Below are 7,568 nucleotides of genomic sequence, written 5' to 3' on the forward strand. Positions count from 1 at the left end.
AATAGGCGTGTCCAGGCAGGGACAGAAAAACACTCCCCCACCAAAGAGTGGGCAGTGAAGGGTGATCGCCTCCCGTTGTCTGGGGACTAAGCCGGCTCCCTAATAGCAGCAGGGGGGTGAAGTCCCTCCGTTAAGAAGGACGATCCCCCCAGGCCAAGGAGCCGGGTACCCCAGACACCCTCTGACCAGACCAAGTGAGCAGATACTACACTTGATCTTAGCCAAAAGGCCGAGAAGCGATAACCGTGAAAGGGGCGGGCCCAACAAGGTCCCCTTCATGGGCACTATCACTGCTTGCTGTCAGGGAGGCTGCCAGACAATTTTCCATGCACACTCTGGGCTGGGGGGCAGTCAACCACCAGTACACACAGCAGAACCTAAACCCATACCATTATTGCTAAGCAGCAAGACAGGGGCCCATTGCACTCCCACGGGGCCTTTTTAAATGCAATCCATAACCCGGATTTGCCAGGAACCCTTCTTACTCCTCCTACTTGCATGTGACACTGGGCTTAGGATCTGCATAGGAAACACACACACAAGCACACACCTACCTTTGTTGCCTGCAGATGCCTCCTTGGCTGTCCCCAAACGGTATCAAACCAACACCCACGGGAAGCTGTAAGCATAGAGGACATGCCTGCACCCCATTGGACTTACCTGTGTGGGTTAAATCCGGGTTATTTGACAACCTATGGCGGTGATGGTTCTGCTCAGGCAGAGCAGTGCTGATGCTCCTCATAAAGCTGTCGCTGCTGTGAAGGTTCTAGGTGACATCACAAATCCCTTTGGTTACATACACAACAAAGCTGGGTTGTTGTTGTTTACACTCTGCAAGGCCTGTGGAAGTGAGTGACATCATAGCACTGTAGTTCTGAGGGTTCAAGATGGATGCAACAATCTCCTGTTGCTTCTATGAAGGCCGTAATAGACGACATCACCAAACAGCTCCATAGTCACATACACAGCAAAGGAGAGATGTTGTTTACACCTAGTGATGTCAGTGGTATTGAGTGACATCACAGCACAGTGCTAAGGCTCCTGGGCCTGGACACAGCAGCGGCTGCAATATCTCAACGGAGAATACGTTTATATCTATGTGTGTGTGTGCGCATATATATATATATATATATATATATATATATATATATATATATTTCTCCGCCGAAATCACTTTTAAACCCATTTCCACCTTTTTTTCCCTTCTCTTCCTCTTACTTTTTTTTCACGTTTTTTTACGTTTTTCTCCTTTTCGCCTCTTTTCTGGGCGTATTATTCTTCTTTTTCTTCTTTTTTTTCGTCTAATGCATACCCCATCAGTGCAGCAATGCTTATTCAATACCGCCAGCAGATGGAGACACTGGGGGATAATTTTCTAAGGATTTATACTGATTTTTCCTGTCTGAATTTGTCGCACAGAAAGTTGCAGGCCAAATATGTGTGACATTTCTGCGACTTTAGCTTCTAGAGCATTTTTACAACATTATACATAGGTGCTGAATACATAAAAAGCGACTGTTCAGCGACAGACAAGTCGCATCGGCTGAAAGTAGGCCAGAATGTCAGTCCATGTTGGAGCAGGTTTAGATACAGTCTAAAGCATAGATCTCAAAGTCTGTGCACAGAATTTAGCAAGGGCCTCGCACCTTCTGATGCATCAGGTAGGTGCACAATAGCATAGCCTAACCCTCTGTACTTTGGTCTATATTGATGCGGGACATAGACAGCCAGCTGATGACCAATCCATTAGTGCAATGGATGGCTGGAAGCATTTGTCTTTGCCTTTGCAATACCACAGAAGCAATGCATGGTCAATGTACAGCAATGACACACCTGTGTGAACAGCCAGGAGACCCCCCCCCCCCCCCCCCCCATGTTATGTTACATAGTTACATAGTTAGTACGGTCGAAAAAAGACATATGTCCATCACGTTCAACCAGGGAATTAAGGGGTAGGGGTGTGGCGCGATATTGGGGAAGGGATGAGATTTTATATTTCTTCATAAGCATTAATCTTATTTTGTCAATTAGGAACATTCAGCACCCACCCGCTATCAAGGCAGCTGCCTATCATGTCATGCCCTACCTGCACAGGTGTGCTGGCTACTCAAATGATCCAATTAAGGAGGCCATTTAGTCAGCAGCAGCAGAAGTCCTGTGCCTGGACGCTCCAACAGGGGCCAGACACAAGCAGAAGCAGAAGCAGCAGAAGCAGCAGCAGCACCACCTTTTGTTTTTTGGCTGCAGCAGCAGCAAGGCCCACAGGGCTGGCTAGCTGGCTAGCCAGCAAGCAGGTAGCAATGAAAGTAGGAATCTTTCTTTTTAACCCTGTAAGGGGGTGGTGCACTGTACCCGAAGATACTGCCATATCGGGTCAATGCATAGGGCGACGGAAGCAAGCTTCGAAATCGGCCCCCGTTCTCAAAAATCCATTTAATATATGGTCCCCAGATAGGGGACGTATCAGATATTAAACTGATAAGAACAGATACTACACTTGATCTTAGCCAAAAGGCCGAGAAGCGATAACCGTGAAAGGGGCGGGCCCAACAAGGTCCCCTTTATGGGCACTATCACTGCTTGCTGTCAGGGAGGCTGCCAGACAATTTTCCATGCACACTCTGGGCTGGGGGGCAGTCAACCACCAGTACACACAGCAGAACCTAAACCCATACCATTATTGCTAAGCAGCAAGACAGGGGCCCATTGCACTCCCACGGGGCCTTTTTAAATGCAATCCATAACCCGGATTTGCCAGGAACCCTTCTTACTCCTCCTACTTGCATGTGACACTGGGCTTAGGATCTGCATAGGAAACACACACACAAGCACACACCTACCTTTGTTGCCTGCAGATGCCTCCTTGGCTGTCCCCAAACGGTATCAAACCAACACCCACGGGAAGCTGTAAGCATAGAGGACATGCCTGCACCCCATTGGACTTACCTGTGTGGGTTAAATCCGGGTTATTTGACAACCTATGGCGGTGATGGTTCTGCTCAGGCAGAGCAGTGCTGATGCTCCTCATAAAGCTGTCGCTGCTGTGAAGGTTCTAGGTGACATCACAAATCCCTTTGGTTACATACACAACAAAGCTGGGTTGTTGTTGTTTACACTCTGCAAGGCCTGTGGAAGTGAGTGACATCATAGCACTGTAGTTCTGAGGGTTCAAGATGGATGCAACAATCTCCTGTTGCTTCTATGAAGGCCGTAATAGACGACATCACCAAACAGCTCCATAGTCACATACACAGCAAAGGAGAGATGTTGTTTACACCTAGTGATGTCAGTGGTATTGAGTGACATCACAGCACAGTGCTAAGGCTCCTGGGCCTGGACACAGCAGCGGCTGCAATATCTCAACGGAGAATACGTTTATATCTATGTGTGTGTGTGCGCATATATATATATATATATATATATATATATATATATATATATATATATATATTTCTCCGCCGAAATCACTTTTAAACCCATTTCCACCTTTTTTTCCCTTCTCTTCCTCTTACTTTTTTTTCACGTTTTTTTACGTTTTTCTCCTTTTCGCCTCTTTTCTGGGCGTATTATTCTTCTTTTTCTTCTTTTTTTTCGTCTAATGCATACCCCATCAGTGCAGCAATGCTTATTCAATACCGCCAGCAGATGGAGACACTGGGGGATAATTTTCTAAGGATTTATACTGATTTTTCCTGTCTGAATTTGTCGCACAGAAAGTTGCAGGCCAAATATGTGTGACATTTCTGCGACTTTAGCTTCTAGAGCATTTTTACAACATTATACATAGGTGCTGAATACATAAAAAGCGACTGTTCAGCGACAGACAAGTCGCATCGGCTGAAAGTAGGCCAGAATGTCAGTCCATGTTGGAGCAGGTTTAGATACAGTCTAAAGCATAGATCTCAAAGTCTGTGCACAGAATTTAGCAAGGGCCTCGCACCTTCTGATGCATCAGGTAGGTGCACAATAGCATAGCCTAACCCTCTGTACTTTGGTCTATATTGATGCGGGACATAGACAGCCAGCTGATGACCAATCCATTAGTGCAATGGATGGCTGGAAGCATTTGTCTTTGCCTTTGCAATACCACAGAAGCAATGCATGGTCAATGTACAGCAATGACACACCTGTGTGAACAGCCAGGAGACCCCCCCCCCCCCCCCATGTTATGTTACATAGTTACATAGTTAGTACGGTCGAAAAAAGACATATGTCCATCACGTTCAACCAGGGAATTAAGGGGTAGGGGTGTGGCGCGATATTGGGGAAGGGATGAGATTTTATATTTCTTCATAAGCATTAATCTTATTTTGTCAATTAGGAACATTCAGCACCCACCCGCTATCAAGGCAGCTGCCTATCATGTCATGCCCTACCTGCACAGGTGTGCTGGCTACTCAAATGATCCAATTAAGGAGGCCATTTAGTCAGCAGCAGCAGAAGTCCTGTGCCTGGACGCTCCAACAGGGGCCAGACACAAGCAGAAGCAGAAGCAGCAGAAGCAGCAGCAGCACCACCTTTTGTTTTTTGGCTGCAGCAGCAGCAAGGCCCACAGGGCTGGCTAGCTGGCTAGCCAGCAAGCAGGTAGCAATGAAAGTAGGAATCTTTCTTTTTAACCCTGTAAGGGGGTGGTGCACTGTACCCGAAGATACTGCCATATCGGGTCAATGCATAGGGCGACGGAAGCAAGCTTCGAAATCGGCCCCCGTTCTCAAAAATCCATTTAATATATGGTTCCCAGATAGGGGACGTATCAGATATTAAACTGATAAGAACAGATACTACACTTGATCTTAGCCAAAAGGCCGAGAAGCGATAACCGTGAAAGGGGCGGGCCCAACAAGGTCCCCTTCATGGGCACTATCACTGCTTGCTGTCAGGGAGGCTGCCAGACAATTTTCCATGCACACTCTGGGCTGGGGGGCAGTCAACCACCAGTACACACAGCAGAACCTAAACCCATACCATTATTGCTAAGCAGCAAGACAGGGGCCCATTGCACTCCCACGGGGCCTTTTTAAATGCAATCCATAACCCGGATTTGCCAGGAACCCTTCTTACTCCTCCTACTTGCATGTGACACTGGGCTTAGGATCTGCATAGGAAACACACACACAAGCACACACCTACCTTTGTTGCCTGCAGATGCCTCCTTGGCTGTCCCCAAACGGTATCAAACCAACACCCACGGGAAGCTGTAAGCATAGAGGACATGCCTGCACCCCATTGGACTTACCTGTGTGGGTTAAATCCGGGTTATTTGACAACCTATGGCGGTGATGGTTCTGCTCAGGCAGAGCAGTGCTGATGCTCCTCATAAAGCTGTCGCTGCTGTGAAGGTTCTAGGTGACATCACAAATCCCTTTGGTTACATACACAACAAAGCTGGGTTGTTGTTGTTTACACTCTGCAAGGCCTGTGGAAGTGAGTGACATCATAGCACTGTAGTTCTGAGGGTTCAAGATGGATGCAACAATCTCCTGTTGCTTCTATGAAGGCCGTAATAGACGACATCACCAAACAGCTCCATAGTCACATACACAGCAAAGGAGAGATGTTGTTTACACCTAGTGATGTCAGTGGTATTGAGTGACATCACAGCACAGTGCTAAGGCTACTGGGCCTGGACACAGCAGCGGCTGCAATATCTCAACGGAGAATACGTTTATATCTATGTGTGTGTGTGCGCATATATATATATATATATATATATATATATATATATATATATTTCTCCGCCGAAATCACTTTTAAACCCATTTCCACCTTTTTTTCCCTTCTCTTCCTCTTACTTTTTTTCACGTTTTTTTACGTTTTTCTCCTTTTCGCCTCTTTTCTGGGCGTATTATTCTTCTTTTTCTTCTTTTTTTTCGTCTAATGCATACCCCATCAGTGCAGCAATGCTTATTCAATACCGCCAGCAGATGGAGACACTGGGGGATAATTTTCTAAGGATTTATACTGATTTTTCCTGTCTGAATTTGTCGCACAGAAAGTTGCAGGCCAAATATGTGTGACATTTCTGCGACTTTAGCTTCTAGAGCATTTTTACAACATTATACATAGGTGCTGAATACATAAAAAGCGACTGTTCAGCGACAGACAAGTCGCATCGGCTGAAAGTAGGCCAGAATGTCAGTCCATGTTGGAGCAGGTTTAGATACAGTCTAAAGCATAGATCTCAAAGTCTGTGCACAGAATTTAGCAAGGGCCTCGCACCTTCTGATGCATCAGGTAGGTGCACAATAGCATAGCCTAACCCTCTGTACTTTGGTCTATATTGATGCGGGACATAGACAGCCAGCTGATGACCAATCCATTAGTGCAATGGATGGCTGGAAGCATTTGTCTTTGCCTTTGCAATACCACAGAAGCAATGCATGGTCAATGTACAGCAATGACACACCTGTGTGAACAGCCAGGAGACCCCCCCCCCCCCCCATGTTATGTTACATAGTTACATAGTTAGTACGGTCGAAAAAAGACATATGTCCATCACGTTCAACCAGGGAATTAAGGGGTAGGGGTGTGGCGCGATATTGGGGAAGGGATGAGATTTTATATTTCTTCATAAGCATTAATCTTATTTTGTCAATTAGGAACATTCAGCACCCACCCGCTATCAAGGCAGCTGCCTATCATGTCATGCCCTACCTGCACAGGTGTGCTGGCTACTCAAATGATCCAATTAAGGAGGCCATTTAGTCAGCAGCAGCAGAAGTCCTGTGCCTGGACGCTCCAACAGGGGCCAGACACAAGCAGAAGCAGAAGCAGCAGAAGCAGCAGCAGCACCACCTTTTGTTTTTTGGCTGCAGCAGCAGCAAGGCCCACAGGGCTGGCTAGCTGGCTAGCCAGCAAGCAGGTAGCAATGAAAGTAGGAATCTTTCTTTTTAACCCTGTAAGGGGGTGGTGCACTGTACCCGAAGATACTGCCATATCGGGTCAATGCATAGGGCGACGGAAGCAAGCTTCGAAATCGGCCCCCGTTCTCAAAAATCCATTTAATATATGGTTCCCAGATAGGGGACGTATCAGATATTAAACTGATAAGAACAGATACTACACTTGATCTTAGCCAAAAGGCCGAGAAGCGATAACCGTGAAAGGGGCGGGCCCAACAAGGTCCCCTTCATGGGCACTATCACTGCTTGCTGTCAGGGAGGCTGCCAGACAATTTTCCATGCACACTCTGGGCTGGGGGGCAGTCAACCACCAGTACACACAGCAGAACCTAAACCCATACCATTATTGCTAAGCAGCAAGACAGGGGCCCATTGCACTCCCACGGGGCCTTTTTAAATGCAATCCATAACCCGGATTTGCCAGGAACCCTTCTTACTCCTCCTACTTGCATGTGACACTGGGCTTAGGATCTGCATAGGAAACACACACACAAGCACACACCTACCTTTGTTGCCTGCAGATGCCTCCTTGGCTGTCCCCAAACGGTATCAAACCAACACCCACGGGAAGCTGTAAGCATAGAGGACATGCCTGCACCCCATTGGACTTACCTGTGTGGGTTAAATCCGGGTTATTTGACAACCTATGGCGGTGATGGTTCTGCT

General features: G+C 46.9%; 3 non-coding genes and 1 pseudogene across 3 annotated transcripts; all 4 read right to left on the reverse strand.

The window, feature by feature from the left end:
- Positions 1 to 104: 104 nt before the first annotated feature.
- On the reverse strand, positions 105 to 241 carry LOC130332526 (U2 spliceosomal RNA; annotated as a pseudogene).
- A 2,095-nt stretch (positions 242 to 2,336) lies between these two features.
- Positions 2,337 to 2,527, reverse strand: LOC130332574 (U2 spliceosomal RNA). The gene has a single exon (XR_008875244.1). It is a non-coding gene; the product is annotated as a U2 spliceosomal RNA (small nuclear RNA).
- Positions 2,528 to 4,626: 2,099 nt separating this feature from the next.
- LOC130332508 (U2 spliceosomal RNA) lies at positions 4,627 to 4,817 on the reverse strand. Its single transcript, XR_008875193.1, has one exon. It is a non-coding gene; the product is annotated as a U2 spliceosomal RNA (small nuclear RNA).
- A 2,087-nt stretch (positions 4,818 to 6,904) lies between these two features.
- On the reverse strand, positions 6,905 to 7,095 carry LOC130332509 (U2 spliceosomal RNA). Its single transcript, XR_008875194.1, has one exon. It is a non-coding gene; the product is annotated as a U2 spliceosomal RNA (small nuclear RNA).
- Between the last annotated feature and the right edge of the window lie 473 nt (positions 7,096 to 7,568).

This window comes from Hyla sarda, unplaced genomic scaffold, assembly GCF_029499605.1.
Source record: "Hyla sarda isolate aHylSar1 unplaced genomic scaffold, aHylSar1.hap1 scaffold_379, whole genome shotgun sequence".
NCBI classification, from domain to species: Eukaryota; Metazoa; Chordata; class Amphibia; order Anura; family Hylidae; genus Hyla; species Hyla sarda.